Here is a 19,304-nt window from a genome sequence, read left to right as displayed (position 1 = left end):
TTCAATTAACTCTTTGCGATGAGGAGGAACAAAAGAAACGGGCATCTAGATGAAGGTGTGTGCGATATACAACATACGGTTCACTCAGATGAACTGTTTGTGATTAGGAAACACAAAAGAAACGGTCAGCCAGATCAAGGTGCGTGCGATATACGACATGCAGCTCACTCGGTCTTGTTGTCAGTGTATGACCTCTGTGGCAACCATTCGCTCCCCACTAGCCTCTTCGTGTACCGTGGCAACAGTTCATCGCCTCTTCGCCTTTTCCTCTTGATTTGGAACTGCTGTCGCACGCTCTTCCTCCCTCCATATGCCTTCACCCTTCCTTCTGCCATTGTTAGTTTGTCTTCTCCATGGAGGGAACAGGTCGGAAACGACTGATACGTCTCCAACGTATCTATAATTTTTGATTGTTCCATGATATAATATTATCTGTTTTGGATGTTTAATGGGCATTAATATACCTTTTTATATTATTTTTGGGACTAACGTACTAACCAAAGCCCAGTATAAATTGTTGTTTTTTGCCTATTTCAGTGTTTCGCAGAAAAGGAATATCAAACGGAATCCAAACGGAATGAAACCTTCGGGAGAGTTATTTTTGGAACAAATGTGATCCAGGAGACTTGGAGTGGACGTCAAGAAAGAAGCGAGGAGGCCACGAGGCAGGAGGGCGCGCCCAGGGGGGTAGGCGCGCCCCCACCCTCGTGGGCCCCTCACAGCACCACCGACGTACTTCTTCCTCCTATATATACCCATGCATATACCCCGAAAACATCCAGGAGCACCGCGAAACCCTATTTCCACTGCCGCAACTTTCTGTACCCATGAGATCCCATCTTGGGGCCTTTTCTGGCGCTTCGCGGGAGGGGGAATCGATCACGGAGGGCTTCTACATCAACACCATAGCCTCTCCGATGATGTGTGAGTAGTTTACCACAGACCTTCGGGTCCATAGTTATTCGCTAGATGGCTTCTTCTCTCTCTTTGGATCTCAATACAAAGTTCTCCTTGATTCTCTTGGAGATCTATTCCATTTAATTCTTTTTGCGGTGTGTTTGTCGAGATCCGATGAATTGTGTGTTTATGATCAAGATTATCTATGAACAATATTTGATTCTTCTCGGAAATCTTTTATGCATGATTAATATCTTTGCAAGTCTCTTCGAATTATCAGTTTGGTTTGACCTACTAGATTGATCTTTCTTGCAATGGGAGAAGTGCTTAGCTTTGGGTTCAATCTTGCGGTGTCCTGTCCTAGTGACAGCAGGGGCAGCAAGACACGTATTGTATTGTTTCCATTGAGAATAAAAAGATGGAGTTTATATCATATTGCTTGAGTTTATCCCTCTACATCACGTCATCTTGCTTAATGCATTACTCTGTTCTTATGAACTTAATACTCCAGATGCATGCTGGATAGTGGTCGATGTGTGGAGTAATAGTAGTAGATGCAGAATCATTTCGGTCTACTTATTGCGGACGTGATGCCTATATATATGATCATGTCTAGATATCTATCTATCTACCTATACCTATACTAATTACAAACTCCCTAAAAATTAAAAATTACTAGCCGTACATCTACGATGGGACCGAATTATTACGGTGTAGATTACCTTGATAAAAAAGGTAACAGTTCATCGAAAGGAGATTGATTAGAAAGCCCAACACTCCGAGGAGAGGCCCATAATACCCTCCGCCATCTCTTCCTCCCCAGGTGAAAAAAGCAGCGACGTGACGCAATCTAATCTCTCATGTCTCTCTCTCTCTCATGATCTCACGTCTCTCTTCCTCCCTCACATCTCTCTTCCCCCCACATGGAAAACAGATATGTTCTCTCATGATCTCACGTCTCTCTTCTTCCCCATATGAAAACAAGATACGTCTCGGATCTTACCACATTAATTTTTCGGAAATGTTAAAGCTCACACGTGTGGGCGTTTGCATCTCGCCCACACGCGTGGATCCGTGTCCGTTCGTGAGCGCACGAATCTTGGCATGTTTCTAGTGCTACGTAGGACTGGCCTGGTGTGTGGGCGTTTAGCCGGTCGCCCACACGGCCGTTTCACCACACAGGAGGGACTGGTGTGTGGGCGTTCAGCAGTTCGCCCACACGCCATTTTGCACGCACACACAAGGGCTAGTGTGTGGGCATTTGGCATCTTGCCCACACGCTCTTCTCCTCTCCCACACCCAAGCTGCTAGTTGCCATGTGTTTTTGCACTGCACATGGCAACTGCTCCTAGTGTGCTTTTATAAGCAGGTGACAACTCTCTTTTTTTACCTGAGTTTGCCATGTGTTTTGCAAGGTACACGGCAACTGCATAGTGTGCACGTAAGCAGATGACAACTCTCTTTTATCGAGTTGCCATATATGTTTACATGGTACATGGCAACTGCCCTAACGTGCATGTACATGGCAACTGTCCTAACGTGCACGTAAGCATATGGCAACTCTTCCTTTTTACATGGCAACTGCCCTAGCATGCTTGTGAGCACATGGCAACTCTCTCAACTGCCTAGTGTTAGTATGTGGCAACTCCTAAAGTTATGAAATCATGACAACTATATTAGATCAGACCATACATGGTAACTGCAGTTGAGCAACCATGGCAACTGCAGTTGTCCGACATGGCAACCGTAGTTCAGCGACATAGCAACTGCAATTAAACGAACATGGACGAGGATCTGGACCATGGCAACTGCGGGCGCGCGGCGACCGTCACGCGTGACGTGCAGGACCAGGAGGTACGAGGCCTGACATATGGGCGTGTGGGCGTTAATTGTTTTGCCCACACGTAGATGTGTGGGTTGTTCCTCTTATACACCACACAAAATGTGTGGGCGGACTCCCTAACACCCACACGTGTGGCACTTATCGGCGTCCTAATTTTGTGTTCCTCATCTAGATCAGGTTTCTCTTCTCACACAGAATTGTTTTGATTTTTTTGCCGGATTATAATAGAATCGATCGTATATTTTTTGGTGGATTCCGACTCAATATTTTTCTATCATGCCTTTTAAAAGTTCTATACCTAGGGATCCAATTCCAAATCCTCTCACGCTCTTTGGATAGCTCATGGAGATCAGCTCGGAGCACAGCTGGACCCATGAGGCTAGCTTATATATTCAACCTGTGGCCTAACACAAACTATCTCAACAAGTCAACATCAAGGAGCCTCTGTCGGTTGTCAATTGATCAAGCTTCTCATGTCAGGTACGATGGTTTTGTCTCTGCTCAGTTGCTTTATCGCCCATTTTTCTCAGCGATTATTATTTCTGTTGGTTCAGTTATATTATTAGGCTATGCACCTCTTCATTCTTACTCCCACTGTAAAAAAATATAAGAGTGTTTAGATAACTAAAGTAGTGATCTAAACGCTATCATATTTCATTGCGGAGGGAGTACAAACAACATGAAGACCATGAGCTTAGGCTATGCACATCTTATTTCTTACAAACAACATGAAGACCATGAGCTAATCATTCTTTCCAATTAAAGCCTTGGAGTTGGCAGAGACTGAACAAGTACTAATCATGAAACTGTGTTCGCTTACAGGTCACTCCTTTTCCTTCAAAAATGATAGCATATGATATGCTCCATGCGATTACCAATGGAAAGGAATCCTGGAAAGTGAAGGTCAGAGTAATTAGGCTATGTGATGCATTAACCTCAACAACAATGAACTTATTAGCCTTGACATGATACTACTTGATGAAAATGTCAGCTCATTGGTAAAAGAATATGGTTTTCCAACATAAATAGGCCACTATGAGTTATATATCGATGCATCTCCTCACTATATTATTATGTTTTAGGGCACTATGATACACGACATGGTAATGAAACATATGGTTAACAAGTTTAGGCCACTGGTCCAAGAATGATTATCACAGGATGGCTTTTGATGTTATAATATAATTAGTTTACTGTAGTCTCGACAAATTGATTTTTGTTGATAGATATAGTGGAACAGGGAAGACGTTTCCGTGGAAAGCATCTACGACAAAATTAAGGTCCAAAGAAAAGATACTTCTAGCAGTAGCTTCAAGTGGTATAGCAGCACCTCTTTTACAGGGTGGAAGCACATCTCATTCAAGATTCCACACTCCACTAAAGATCACTAACAAGTACACATGCGACATCAAGCTAGGAACATGTTTTGCGGAGCTAATAACGAGAACTTCATTGATAATATGGGATGAAGCACCTATGACACACAAGCACTGACAAGAGTTTGAGAGACATACTTCGATTCACAAATGAGGATGTCGAGCATAGAACATTTGGAGGAATGACTATAGTCTTGGGAGGTGACTTCAGGCAAATCCTACCAGCTATACCAATGGGGAAAAGGGAACATGTTATTTCCGCATATATAAAGAGATCCTACCTATTGAAGAACTTTCAGGAGTACTGACTCACAAAAATATGTGTCTGAATTCATCCGAAGGTAGTCCAGTAAAGAAAGCAAATACGGCGGAATTTCCAAGCTGGATGCAAAGCATCGGCAATGGCGCAGCAACAACAACAAATGAAGAAGATTGAATTAGCATCCCAGGAGACCTTATTTTACATGAAGGAGATAACCCCAAAGCATCCATTGTTAATAGCATCTAATATCCCGACTTACAAAGCAGGTACACTCATAGAACATACCTAGAAGAAAGAGCAATCATGTGCCCAAGAAACGAGATTGTTGACAAGATTAACACCCACATCATGAGTCAAATTCCTGGAGAAGAGGTAACATATCTTAGTTCAGATACAACATGCAAACAAATGTCTATGGTGGAAGATGAATATATTTTGTTCCCAGCTGAGTTTCTAAATACTCTTAAATTTTCTTGAATACCAGACATGAACTGAGGCTGAAAGTTGGATTTTCAAGTAATGCTTATGAGAAAAATCAATCAAAGTGTGGGACTTTGCAATGGGACAAGACTAACAATAACACAGTTAGGAAGGCAGATCATCGAAGGCCAGGTCATAAACGGACCTAACATTGCTGAGAGAATACCCAATATCAGTGTGATTTTGCTATGACTATGAACAAAAGTCAGGGGCAATCTCTCAAAAAGGTTGGGCTGTACTTATAAAGGTAAATGTTCACACATGGTCAACTATATGTTGCAGCGGATGAAGAGCATCCATTCGGCAGCGTTGCAAAAAACATTATTTACAAGGATGTATTATAGATATTTGATTTGTTGCCGCTATGATTAGAACAAGCAGAAACATTCTTATTTGTCTAAATGTAATGCGGACATGGCTGCCTTTTCTGTTTAAAATTATTGTCTCAGCAATATTATATTTGTGAACAAGGTACTTCTATCTGCATCTACATCTAAACAAAAATATTGGTGTAAGGGCTCACAACTGATTTGAGAAAACCAAGATGCTTATGTATGCATCACCATGTGTAGTTCAGACGAGGAGACAGACTCACTAAAGATTACTTTAAACCAAGTACTAAAGTTACATAAGCATACATGAAGAAAGATCCTTTTCTCACTTCCTGTATCTATTTTTTCTTAGATAGACCCAGCAATTCAGATCCAGTTTCCCAAATAATACATGATTCCCAAATAAATTAATGAAACAACTAATTCGGAGCCATGCTATGCCAGCCCGCAGAACAGCACTAACCGTGCAAGCTAGCTTCAGGACACCTTCCATCTGCCGCTAGATGAGGAAACTCCGCTCGATGATGCGAGCGTGGGAGCAGACTGCAGCTTTGATGGAGTTGCCGTACCACCACAAAGGGGAACGGCCGGATGACCGGCGCCCCGGCCGCCACTACAATGGGATTTGCGAGGGCACATATGCGGGCGTTAGCCAGGAGAGCCGCCGGCGCAGCCGCTCTCATGGCGCCGCTCAGACGGAGCGCAGTAGACTGGAGGCACCGTTAAACGACGCCGTCGAACACGCCGACGATTCGTGACAAAATTAAGCATCACAAATAAAAATAGGAAAACGTTTGTTTTCATCCCGATGAAAACAAACAAACGTAAGTCGTGCGTTGTGCTGGACATGTGTCTTGTGGGCCCATCCACCACTCCCCAGCCGGCCTTATCTCTTTAAACTCAATCTTCTCCACACGTTCTCCTGCATTGTTTTTTCCCTTTCCCCCATCTCTGTGTCGTCACACGCAAGAAAGGAGATAGGCTCCCATGGCGGACGCCGGCAACCCCGCCCAGGTGCGGCGAACCAGGAGGCGGCTGGCGACGCCCCCCCCCCCCCCCCCCCCCCCCGCGCATCTCCGCCACGCGCCACCGCCGCGGTGCTGCAACCCCGAGGGTGCGACGCAACACACAGGGGCAGGCGGCCGCTCGTCGACGACCTATCGGTGCTGCGATGCAAGAACTCGTCCATGGCCATAGTGTTGCGGCGCAACGTCGGGGCGATGCGGCTGGTTGCTGCAAGTCGCCGGCGGCAGAGCTGCAATGGAGCGCTCTCCGGGTCGTCGAAGCTCCGCCGGGGCTGCAATGAAGCGCCGCCGGAGCTGCAACGAAGCATGACAGAGCTGCAATGAAGCGCGCCGGAGCTGCAGTGAAGCACCAAGGAGATCGTTGAAGCTTCATCGGAGCTGCAATGGAGCTCGGCCGGAGTTGCAATGGAGCTTCGCCGGAGCCTTTGTGCTGCGTTCGAGCTCGCCGGAGTTGCAATGGAGCTCCGCCGGAGCGTTGGTGCTGCATTGGAGCTCCGTCGGGTTGCAATGGAGCTCACCGAAAGCTGTCGATGCTTGTTTGGAGCTCCGCGGGGGCTGTGTTGAAGCTGTCACGCTCACTGCTGCCTGTTTTGATCCAACGGCCCCTTGCACGCTTATCGGACGGTTGTACAGGCGGATGATTTCTCTAAGAAATCATCCGGCTGATTTGTAGCGGCCGCCATAAAAATATACACATCTCAATAGCCACGCGTCTTCGTCTGACTGAGTACAGAAAATAAGAAAATACAGTTGTTACCAAACTGAATTTTGTTTCATATTAACATAATATACGTATAAAATTATATGAGGAGCAATACAAGTTAACTATCACAAAATATGTGCAATGGAAATGAAAATAATTATTTATATTTTTGGCATTTTTAAATATAAACTATGTCACTCACTTCAAATAAAGCATTACTCCTCCGATTTATATTAATTGTCGTTGCTTTAGTATTACGTTGTTGTACTAAAACAACGATAAATACAAAGTCTTTACCTAATAATAAAGTAAATTGGATTTCTTTCGTCCGTCATGGTATTTTTTAGAAAAGTCCCTCTATTTCAGAGAATTCAACCGGCAGTCTTGTTTTAAGTTAAAACGAATCATTATTTTCGTATTTTACACAAAAGTCCCTGTCTTTTCTTAAAATCAACCCGCCGTCCAGATTTAAGTCACACCCAACCGTTATTTTACATTTTTTGAAAAAAACCCTGATGTTTTAGGTAATTCATCCGCGGATCATATTTAAATCAAACAAATGTTTTTTAAAATCATCCATATCTTTTAAACCGTAACTCCGATTTAAACATGTTATATATGAAATTTGATTAGAAAATATGTAGAATATGAATATGAGATTATTTTTACCTGTTAAGTATTTTTAAATATATTTAAGTCAAACCAAATGGTTTTCTAAATTATCTGTATCTTTTAAACCGTAACTTCGATTTTAACATATTATATACGAATTTTTATTAGAAAAATATGTGGAATCTAAATATGATATTAATTTTACCTGTTAAATATTTTAAAAATATTTTTATGGAAGCAAACTTATAATTTATAGCGCAAGATCCATTTTTTTCATACCGGTAGCGATCCAGATTTCAAATAAACACCCCACTATAACCATATAGGGAAAAAAATATCGATAACCACACATGCATACCTTTGAAAAATGTCGCAGGGGAAAACAACAGATTTCTCATCGCGAGAGTGAGAGAAAGCGAGCGAGAGAGAGAGAGAGACGTCTTAGGATTAACCATATTCAACACACGTTTATTGTTGTTTTGTGTGAACACTGAGGCTATCGCCGGCGAGGGTGAGAAGGAGGATAAGCGGTAACACAAACATGATGCCTCGCAAAAATAAAGGAGATGGACCTATTGTGGTCTTGAGTGATGGTTGTTGAGTTAAGAGCGTGTGTTATGTTTTCTCTCCCGTTGCAACGCACGGGCTCTTTTGCTAATTATACTAAAGCAGTGATAAATAATATGGATCGAAAGGAGTATTACATTAAAAGAAAAATATTCTCCACTCTCACTACATAAGTCATGATATAAATAATACTCCCTCTGTTTCTAAATATAAGCTTTTTTAGAGATTCCAATACATACTAAATACGGAACAAAATGAGTAAATTTACACTCTAAAAATGCGTCTATATACATCCGAATGTAGCGCGTATTAAAATCTCTAAAAGGCCTTATATTAAAAAACGAAGGGAGTAACAATTTTTAATTGTTGAATATCTAATACGTCTGTGCGTTTCAGAAAAGTTTCTAGGCCACCATCGAAGAGAGTTAGAAGTCCACATAAGTATGCAAGGATGCAACGCAACTACAAATTGAACTCCAGATTTTTATGGCAATTATAGTTCTCGCGAGGATGACAAATTTCTTCAGCAAACATGCAATTTTTTTTGCCAAGTTCAGTTTTTTGCCAGTATTTGCCATGCTTTCTATATTAAATTGACATCGTCGTAGAAGTATAATTTCCATGAGAAACATTTGATTTTCCATGTTTAAAAATATGACATCAGATTTTTAATGTGATCAATAAAAAAATAAAAAAGATGACTAGGAAGATGGAAACAACTCAATATGAGGAGAACAATGATTAATGTATAAAACAGTAATTTTATCACCAAGAAAACTAGAAGGTAATGTCCCTAGATAAAAGAAATCTTTCACGTTTCCAATTATACACTAAATCTAAGTGTTTCATATGTCCCAATGTTCAAACAATTAATAGAACAATTCAAGACTTCTATAACATATCGAAATCCATTAGTATGGGTAATTACCAAAATGGAAACATGAATAAATTTGCTAGCCCGTGCAAATGCACGGGTAGACGACTAGGTCTCATATTATTCGTTTTTCTATCAATTGCTTGACAGTAATTTGTTCACCCACCGTAGAATTTGCTATCTTGAGAGAAGCCACTAGTGAAACCTATGGCCCCCGGGTCTATCTTCCATCATATTATTTTCATATCAACTTGCAATTTTCATTACCGTTTATTCTACAATCTTTATTTTCCAATTTATATCATAAAAATACCAGAAATATTTATCTTATCATCTCTATCAAATCTCACTTTCGTAAGTGACCGTGAAGGGATTGATAACCCTTTATCACGTTGGTTGCGAGGTTCTTGTTTGTTTGTGTAGGTACTAGGTGACTTGCGTGTTACCTCCTACTGGATTGATACCTTGGTTCTCAAAAACCGAGGGAAATACTTACGCTATTGTGCTGCATCACCCTTTCCTCTTCAAGGAAAAATAAACGCATGCTCAAGAGGTAGCAACGAACCCATTATTCTTTCCTGGTCTGAAAGATGACGTGGTGGAGGAACTCATTGGTCGGTGCAACGTCATGACCTCGGCTAGCACGACAGGTTCGTTCAAGTCCATTCTCGACTCAACAAATAACATCATTGCAAAGAACCCAAGGGTTCAGGAGCAGTTTGATCTCCCCTATCTTCTTCGCCGTGACCCTGATCATTGGCGCTCGGATGACAGAAACGTCGCCTTGTGCAAGTTCATGCCGCTTGATAATGATACGTGTGGTGTTAAGATACCATCGCTTGAGGGTAAGAATTGCGCAGGCGCAAATGGAGATTGGGTTGTTTATATTGGGTATAACTGCAAGTGGGAACTTGTGAATGTGTACACTCGTCACCGGGTTCCACTTCCAAAAATCACAGACTGCCCTGAGGTTGAGCACACAGATGATCTATGTACGTTGAAATATGATCATGGTGACTGTCGTCTACGGAAGATAGCAATTTGTTGAGTTCCCAACCGCTCTTGGGATTACAAGAACTATGAAGTTGTTGCTATCTTCGACAAGCTTGTTGTCGTCCTTACTTCCATGCCTTGATGGATATTGCTCAAAAATCAATTTTTGTACACGGATGAGTACTGTGATGCAATTCAATACGAGGGTCTTGTGTTTGCTGCCACCACTTGTGGCACTATTTTTGCATGGAATCCTTATGGTTTCGGTACGTTTGTCTTCCACCGTAATTATAATTGTTTCATGCACATGCATGCGGGTTAGCTAGTTTCCCTTTACTAATTAACCTTCTTGTGTTTCTAAGGTCCTGTGAACATTCCACCACCTATACTTGAACATTTTTATAACCAAGGGGGAGATGACGATGGTGATGATCACGAGCATGAGGACGAGCAGGACCTATATACTCAGTGGTGCCTAGCAACTTATTTCGATGGATCACCTCTTCTTGTATGTATACAGGGCACCACTGATGTTACTAACAAAGCAGGTGTTGTCTCCCATGGTCGCACTCTCCGGACCTATTACAACATCTGTTGCAGGGTATTCGGGATGGATACTAGTATGCTAGCGCCAACACCTTGTGCCTGGTTCAGTATTGATAGTCTTGGAGAAAACTCACTCTTCCTTGACAAAACTATTCAATGATGGTGAAAGGCAATCCAGCTGCTGTTGACACAATGTTACTACCATTTATGAGAAGCAATTGTATCTATACCCTGGACATTGCAATGGTTCCCTACCCTAGCTATCACAATATGCGTCCTGATATAGGCCGCTTCAGCCTGGATAATTAGTCATGCGTTGGTCTCGAGATTGACAATAGCTGGCCCTTCCTAGAGAATCATTTATGGTTCAAAGCAAGTGTTTCCAACGTCGAGGATTGGTTGAGATAAAGTTCATTTCATCACTTTGTTATTTGTTGTGTGAGAAAAACTTTAGTGTTTGCTAGAATGTTTTGTTGAAAATAATCTATAATCCAACATGTATCCTCGTTGTCGCTGTGTGTTGATGACTTGTTGTATGTAATGAATGGTATATTTTCATATGCGTCCCGTCAACTCATGCCTGCTCGCACGTCACACGGGCCGCATGGTGGCACGTATATTGTTTTTCTATTTGGAAGATTAATGCTGCCGCTTTATTGCTTAACCGAAGCATGGCATGTATCCATTGTTGGTCTAACGCTCACGGTTCGAATAAATAATCCGTTTAGGATATTGATTCCCTATTATTAATAATCTCTCGTCTGTAATTAGATAAATATTACATCAAAACTGGTCTCAAATTTGACAAAAAAAGTACAATGCCACTTTGTATTGGTGTCCATATGGACAATGCTAGTGATTTTAGTTGAAAAAATTAGATAGTGCTAGTAATTTTTAGCTGCATATTTTGACAAATCGCAGTGTTAAACGGTTGACAAATGGCAATGTTACTAGATCAACAAATGTCAATCTTTCCAGTTTGACAAATGGCCACATACCCAATATGACAGATGCAAATCTTACCCAATTGTTTCTACGTGGTTTCACACATGTCACCCAAAACAACCGTTTGCGTTGAAGGGATGCACAAATCCCGTGCTGCGAATTTTCCCTTGACTTAAGGGGGAATACCATAGCTCTCACTTTGCATACGGGTGTTCTATCTAAAACGTTTGCGATCAAGAGCTGCACAAATCCCGCTCGGCATATTTTTCCTTGGCTTCCTGGGGAAGCTGTCGGTTTGCATACGGGTGTTCTAACTAAAATGATTGTGGTGAGTGTTTTATATTTAAAAACCATTAACGTTATTTTCAAAAGACAATCGTTTGATAAGTCTGTACATTAAGAGAGAAAAACGCAAGTTCGTTCAAACCATACCTTCATTCAGTCACACTGCGAATTTATATTCATATGATCGAGAATTCGAGATACAATATTAAACCCAAAAAAATCTATTTCCGGCGATGGCGGAGGCGGCGTGCCACGCCGTCATTGTCGCTGCCGTCCTCCGAGACGCCGTTGTTGAAGTCTTCAAGGTAGCGCATAATGTTCTTTACTTGTAAATCAAACATCATGTCGTCGCGCGATCGATGGACGGGGTGCGGGAGGACGGCAACTGGCACCGCTGAGAGGTAGCGGTTGATGGCGTCGTCCCATGCCGCTAAGGGGGGTGCACGCACGGGCATGGGCTCGACGGGTGCAGCCAAACGCACGGGGACCGGTGCCGCGGTGGGTGGAGGGGTGCGCACAGGTATGGGCACGGGCGCTGGCGCTGGCATGTACACGAGCTCGCGCGGGTCCGCGGAGACCTTGTTGACACCCGCGGCTTCTAGCTCTGCGATAGTGCTCGGCGACCAGCCCGTCAATGCTACGGGGATGGTCACTGGCGCGGGGGTGGGGATGGGAGCTGGGATGGGAGAGGGGGCAGCAACCGCCACGGCCAGCTCGTTCTGGGCCATGTCCATGCGGACCCATTCCTCCTTATTTTCTATCTCCTCTGGCTCGGAGTCGACTTCACCAAACTTGAAGACTAGTGGCTGATGATCATACTGCGCCATGGTGTTGGTGGAGGTCTGTGGGAGATAGGAGAATGGGAGGCGAACAGTAAGGCCGCCCGTATTAAATAGCGGCTTGGGCGCCATTAATGGAGAGGAAGGTAGGCGACCATGGAAGTCAAAGGGCTCGCTTCACAGTGAGCCTGCACAGCGTACAGCTCGCACGCTTCCCAATGAGCCTACGCATTGGAGGACAGCTTACACGCCTCTCGGTCAACCTGCACACCGGACTCCGCTCGCACGCCTCCCATTCAGCCAAGCATCTATCCGCACGACACCTCCTATAGCCATTAAAACCAAGGCACGTGGCGTCATGTGAATGGTTAACAAAACACACACAATTTGAATAATACAAACGTTTGAGATATTAAAGTGGCAGCTATTTTTCAAAATGCATTTGTTGGTTGTTATTCAAGTGCGCCTTCTCTCAAAATGGACACAAAAATACCACAACATGGCGGGTGCCATTCCATGATAGCATGCCAAGTTTCATGAATTTCAGACGAGTTTTGGATTTACTAGAATTTAAAAACAAAGTATCTCAATGTTTTATCGGCAATCAACAGTGCCCTGGTGTTTGAAATTCATTCCCATTTCTTGCATGGGACCTAAGCATGCACCCAAGGACACAGATTTGATTTTTCAACCAATTTATATGCACTGGAGCATTTGCGTGTAGTTATAATTTGAATTATGCACATAAAATGCCTAGAAAAACCAGTTAATATATAAAAATGCCCAAACGAACCCCGAAAAATTCCAAAATTTAACACAACACTCCTGTCGTTCTATGTTGACACTAGAATTTTTTTGAAAGCAATAAGAGGCAACGAATATTGTTTCATCCCCTAAGGTGGCATGTTCCCTACCAAAACCATCAGGCTTGCTGTGAGAAGCTTATACCCAAACCTGCCCCAAATGGGACAAAAGTTTTTACCACGGCATGTTGATGCCGCTCCATGATAGCATGCCAAGTTTCATGAACTTCAGACGACTTTTGGATTTATTAGAATTTAAAAATAAAGTATATCAACATTTTATCGGCAATCAACAGTGCCCTGGTGTTTGAAATTCATTCTCATTTCTTGCATGGGACCTAAGCATGCACCCAAGGACACAGATTTGATTTTGCAACCAATTTATATGCACTGGAGCATGTGCATGTAGTTCAAATTTGAATTATGCACATAAAATGCCTAGAAAACCCACTTAATGTATAAAAATGTCCAAACGAACCCCCAAAATTTCCAAAAATTAACACAACACTCTTGTTGTTCTATGTTGACACTAGAGAAAAAATTGAAATCAAGAAGAGGCAACGGATATCATTTCGTCCCCAAACGTGAAACGTTCCCTACCGAAACCATCAAGCTTGTTGTGAGAAGCTCTGGTTTGTGAGAAGCTTATACCCAAACCTGCCCCAAATGGGACAAAAAATTTACCGCGGTATGTTGATGCTGCTCCATGATGGCATGCCAAGTTTCATGAATTTCAGACGAGTTTTGGATTTACTAGAATTTAAAAACCAGGTATCTCAATGTTTGCGGTCGAGTGACGGTGGCAGGGTGTTTGACATTCATTCCCATTTCTTGCATGGGACCTAAGCATGCAACCAAGGACGTAGATTTGAATTTTCAACCAATTTATATGCATTAGAGCATGTGTCTGTAGTTCAAATTTGAATTATGCACATAAATGAATAGAAAGCTCAGTTAATGTATAAAAATGTCCAAATGAGCCCCCAAAAATTCCTACAATTAATACAAGACTCATGTTGTTCTATGTTGACAGTAGAAAAAATGAAATCAAGAAGAGGCAACAGATATTGTTTCATCCAGAAAGGTGAAATGTTCCCTACCATAACCATGAGGCTTGTTGTGAGAAGCTCTGGTTTGTGAGAAGCTTATATACCCCAACCTGCCCCAAATGGGACAATATTTTTACCACTGCATGTTGATGTCATTCCATGCTAGGATGTCAAGTTTCATAAATTTCAGACGCATTTTCGATTTACTAGCATTTAAAAACCATGTATCTCAATGTTAGGAGCCGAGCGACGGTGGCAAGGTGTTTGACATTCATTCTCATTTCTTGCATGGGACTTAACCATGTAACCAAGGACACTAATACGTCTTCAACGTATCTATAATTTTTGATTGTTCCATGCTATTATATTATCTGTTTTGGATGTCAATGGGATTATTTATACACTTTTATATTATGTTTGGGACTAACCTACTAACCCAAGGCCAGTGCAATTGCTGTTTTTTTGCCTATTTCAATGTTTCACAGAAAAGGAATATCAACGGAATCCAAACGGAATGAAACCTTCGGGAGAGTTATTTTGGAACAAATGTGATCCAGGGGACTTGGAGTGGACGTCAGAAATAAATGAGGGAGCCATGAGGCAGGGAGGCACGCCTGCCCCCATGGGAGCGCCCCCACCCTCATGGGCCCCTCGTAGCTCCACTGACCTACTTCTTCCTCCTATATATATCCATATACCCCGAAAACATCGAGGAGCACCAAGAAACCCTATTTCCACCGCCGCAACCTTATGTACCCAAGAGATCCCATCTTGGGGCCTTTTCCGGAGCTCCACCGGAGGGGGAATCAATCATGGAGGGCTTCTACATCAACACCATAGCCTCTCCGATGATGTGTAAGTAGTTTACCTCAAACCTTCAGGTCCATAGTTATTAGCTAGATGGCTTCTTCTCTCTCTTTGGATCTCAATACATAGTTCTCCTCGATCTTCTAGGAGATCTATTTGATGTAACTCTTTTTGCGGTGTGTTTGTCGAGATCCGATGAATTGTGGGTTTATGATCAAGTTTATCTATGAACAATATTTGATTCTTCTCTGAAATATTTTATATATGATTGGTTATCTTTGCAAGTCTCTTTGAATTATTAGTTTGGTTTGGCCTACTAGATTGATCTTTCTTGCAATGGGAGAAGTGCTTAGATTTGGGTTCAATCTTGTGGTGTCCTTTCCCAGTGACAGCAGGGGCAGCAAGGCACATATTGTATTGTTGTCATCGAGGATAAAAAGATGGGGTTTATATCATATTGCTTGAGTTTATCCCTCTACATTATGTCATCTTGCCTAATGTGTTACCCTGTTCTTATGAATGTAATACTCTAGATGCATGCTGGATAGCGGTCGATGTGTGGAGTAATAGTAGTAGATGCAGAATCGTTTCGGTCTAATTGTCGCGGACATGATGCCTATATAAATTATCATGCCTAGATATTCTCATAATTATGCACTTTTCTATCAATTGCTCAGCAGTAATTTGTTCACCCATCGTAATACTTATGCTATCTTGAGAGAAGCCACTAGTGAAACCTATGGCCCCTGGGTCTATCTTTTATCATATAAAGTTTCCTATCTATTTTACCTTGCAATCTTTACTTTCAATCTATATCATAAAAATACCAAAAATATTTATTTATCTTATTATCTCTATCAGATCTCACTCTTGTAAGTGACCGTGAAGGGATTGACAACCCCTTTATTGCGTTGGTTGTGAGGTTCTTATTTGTTTGTGCAGGTACGAGGGACTTGCGTGTAGTCTCCTACTAGACTGATACCTTGGTTCTCAAAAACTGAGGGAAATACTTACGCTACTTTGCTGCATCACCCTTTACTCTTCAAGGGAAAACCAATGCAGTGCTCCAGAGGTAGCAAGAAGGATTTCTGGCGCCATTGCCGGGAAGGTTGCACCAAGTCAAGTCAAGATTTGATCTCCCGTCAACAAGACATTTCTGGCGCCATTGCTGGGGAGATCTACAGCAAGTCAAGATAGACCAAGTACCCATCATAAACTCTATTCCCTCGCATTACATTATTTGCCATTTGCCTCTCGTTTTCCTCTCCCCCACTTCACCCTTGTCGTTTTACTCACCCTCTTTTTCCGTCCCCCTTCTCTTTACTAGTTCGTCTCTTTTTGCTTGTTCCTTGTGTCCCGTGTGCCGTCATGGCTAGTCCCTTATCCGCCCCTTTGTCTCCCGAGTTTGAAGTTCTTCACTTCAAACAAAGACAAGGAGAAAATTTAAAAGATGGTTGCTTTAGGATGTTGGAATCTTATCGTAATTGCACCCTAGAGGTGAATTTTAGAATTTTACTTCGCAATTTTTATGTTGGTCTAAATATGTCGCATAGACAACTCTTGGATTGCGTTGCCAAAGGGAATTTTATCGAAATTGATCCCAGTATTGCTCATGAAATCATAGAGGGAATAGTGGGAGCACTACTTCAATAAAAGGGTCACATCATACCTAGGAAGAGACACAAGTTTTTGAAAAGATTTGCGAAGTAACGAAAATTTTACAGAAGTCTCTTGAACCTCTTAAGAGTGTCAGCGGAAACCTTCACCGCATGAATATGTTGATTATCCTTTGCAATAAGCGGTTGGATTATTTAGATCTAAAATTTCCGAATATGAAGGGAAACGTAAAGAACCTCCTGGATTCGAGCATGACTCCGCTAAAAAAATTAAAACTAAAGATGATAATACCTAGATCTATTCTTGATGTTATGCCTAGCTAGGGGCGTTAAACGATAGCGCTTGTTGGGAGGCAACCCAATTTTATTTTTGTTTCTTGATTTTTGGTTCTATTTAGTAATAAATAATTCATCTAGCCTATGTTTAGATGTGGTTTTATGCTTTTAATTAGTGTTTGTGCCAAGTAGAACCTTTGGGAAGACTTGGGGAAAGTATTTGCGATCTTGCTGCAGAAAACAGAAACTTTAGCGCTCACGAGATTTGCTGCCATGTTTTACTGGAGAGTGCGATTAGGTTGGTTATTTTTGTAGATTATTAATAGATAAATTAATCACATCCATCAATTTATTTTAGAATCTTTGGGGTTACATAAATATTAGAAACCTACAGATTACTACAGACTGTTCTATTTTTGATAGATTCTATTTTTCGTGTGTTGTTTGCTTATTTTGATGAATCTATGGCTAGTATCGGAGGTTATGAACCATAGAGAAGTTGGAATACAGTAGGTTTAACACCAAAATAAATAAAGAATGAGTTAATTACAGTACCTTAAGTGGTGGTTCGTTTTCTTATACTAACGGAGCTCATGAGATTTTCTGTTTAAGTTTTGTGTTGTGAAGTTTTCAAGTTTTGGGTAAAGATTTGATGGATTATGGAATAACGAGTGGAAAGAGCCTAAGCTTAGGGATTCCCAAGGCACTCCAAGTTAAAATTCAAGGAGAACCAAAATCCTAAGCTTTGGGATGCCTCGGAAGGCATCCCCTCTTTCGTCTTCTTCTACCGGTAACTTTATTTGAGGCTATATTTTTATTCACCACATGATATGTGTTTTTCTTGGAGCGTCTTGTATGATTTGAGTCTTTGCTTTTTAGTTTACCACAATCATCCTTGCTGTACACACCTTTTGGGAGAGACACACATGAATTGGAATTTATTAGAATACTCTATGTGCTTCACTTATATCTTTTGAGCTAGATAATTTTGCTCTAGTGCTTCACTTATATCTTTTAGAGCACGGTGGTGGTTTTATTTTATAGAAATTATCAATATCTCATGCTTCACTTATATTATTTTGAGAGTCTTTTAGAACAGCATGGTAGTTTGCTTTGGTTATGAAATTAGTCCTAATATGATAGGCATCCAAGATGGGTATAATAAAAACTATCATAGAAAGTGCATTGAATACCATGAGAAGTTTGATACTTGATAATTGTTTTGAGATATAAAGATGGTGATATTAGAGTGTGCTAGTTGAGTAGTTGTGAATTTGACAAATACTTGTGTTGAAGATTACAAGTCCCGTAGCATGCACGTATGGTAACCGTTGTGTAACAAATTTGAAACATGAGGTGTTATTTGATTGTCCTCCTTATGAATGGTGGTCGGGAACGAGCGATGGTCTTTTCCTACCAATCTATCCCCCTAGGAGCATGCGTGTAATGCTTGGTTTTCGATGACTTGTAGATTTTTCAAATAAGTATGTGAGTTCTTTATGACTAATGTTGAGTCCATGGATTATACGCACTCTCACCTTCCATCATTGCTAGCCTCTTCGGTATCGTGCATTGCCCTTTCTCACCTTGAGAGTTGGTGCAAACTTCGCCGGTGCATCCAAACCCTGTGATATGATATGCTCTATCACACATAAACCTACTTATATCTTCCTCAAAACAGCCACCATACCTACCTATTATGGCATTTCCATAGCCATTCCGAGATATATTGCCATGCAACTTTCCACCGTTTCATTTACGACACGCTTCATCATTGTCATATTTGCATGATCATGTGGTTGACATCATATTTGTGGCAAAGCCACCATGCATAATTTATCATACATGTCACTCTCGATTCATTGCCCTTCCCGGTACACTGCCAGAGGCATTCATATAGAGTCATATTTCATTCTAGTATCAAGTTGTAATCAATGAGTGGTACATAGATAGAAGTTTGATGATCATCATTAATAGAGCATTGTCCAGAAAAAAGGCCAAAAAAAGAAATAGAAAAGAAATAAAAAGGGATAATGCTACTATCCTCTTTTTCCACACTTGTGCTTCAAAGTAGCACCATGATCTTTATGATAGAGAGTCTCTTGTTTTGTCAATTTAATATACTAGTGTGAATTTTTCATTATAGAACTTGGCTTGTATTACAACAATGGGCTTCCTCAAATGCCCTAGGTCTTCGTGAGCAAGCAAGTTGGATGCACACCCACTTAGTTTCT

The 19,304-nt window shown here is 41.5% G+C and overlaps 1 long non-coding RNA gene across 1 annotated transcript; it reads right to left on the bottom strand.

The window, feature by feature from the left end:
• Positions 1–3,420: 3,420 nt before the first annotated feature.
• On the bottom strand, positions 3,421–5,977 carry LOC147991257 (uncharacterized). The gene is made up of 5 exons (XR_015602593.1): positions 5,654–5,977; positions 4,664–4,739; positions 4,430–4,497; positions 4,255–4,341; positions 3,421–3,630 (listed from the first exon to the last, which is right to left on the bottom strand). It is a non-coding gene; the product is annotated as an uncharacterized LOC147991257 (long non-coding RNA).
• Between the last annotated feature and the right edge of the window lie 13,327 nt (positions 5,978–19,304).

This window comes from Triticum urartu, chromosome 1A (assembly GCF_056163025.1).
Source record: "Triticum urartu cultivar PI428250 chromosome 1A, HENAU_Tu73, whole genome shotgun sequence".
NCBI lineage: Eukaryota > Viridiplantae > Streptophyta > Magnoliopsida > Poales > Poaceae > Triticum > Triticum urartu.
Note: the sequence above shows the minus strand (reverse complement) of the source record. Positions and strands in the feature narration are given on the sequence as shown.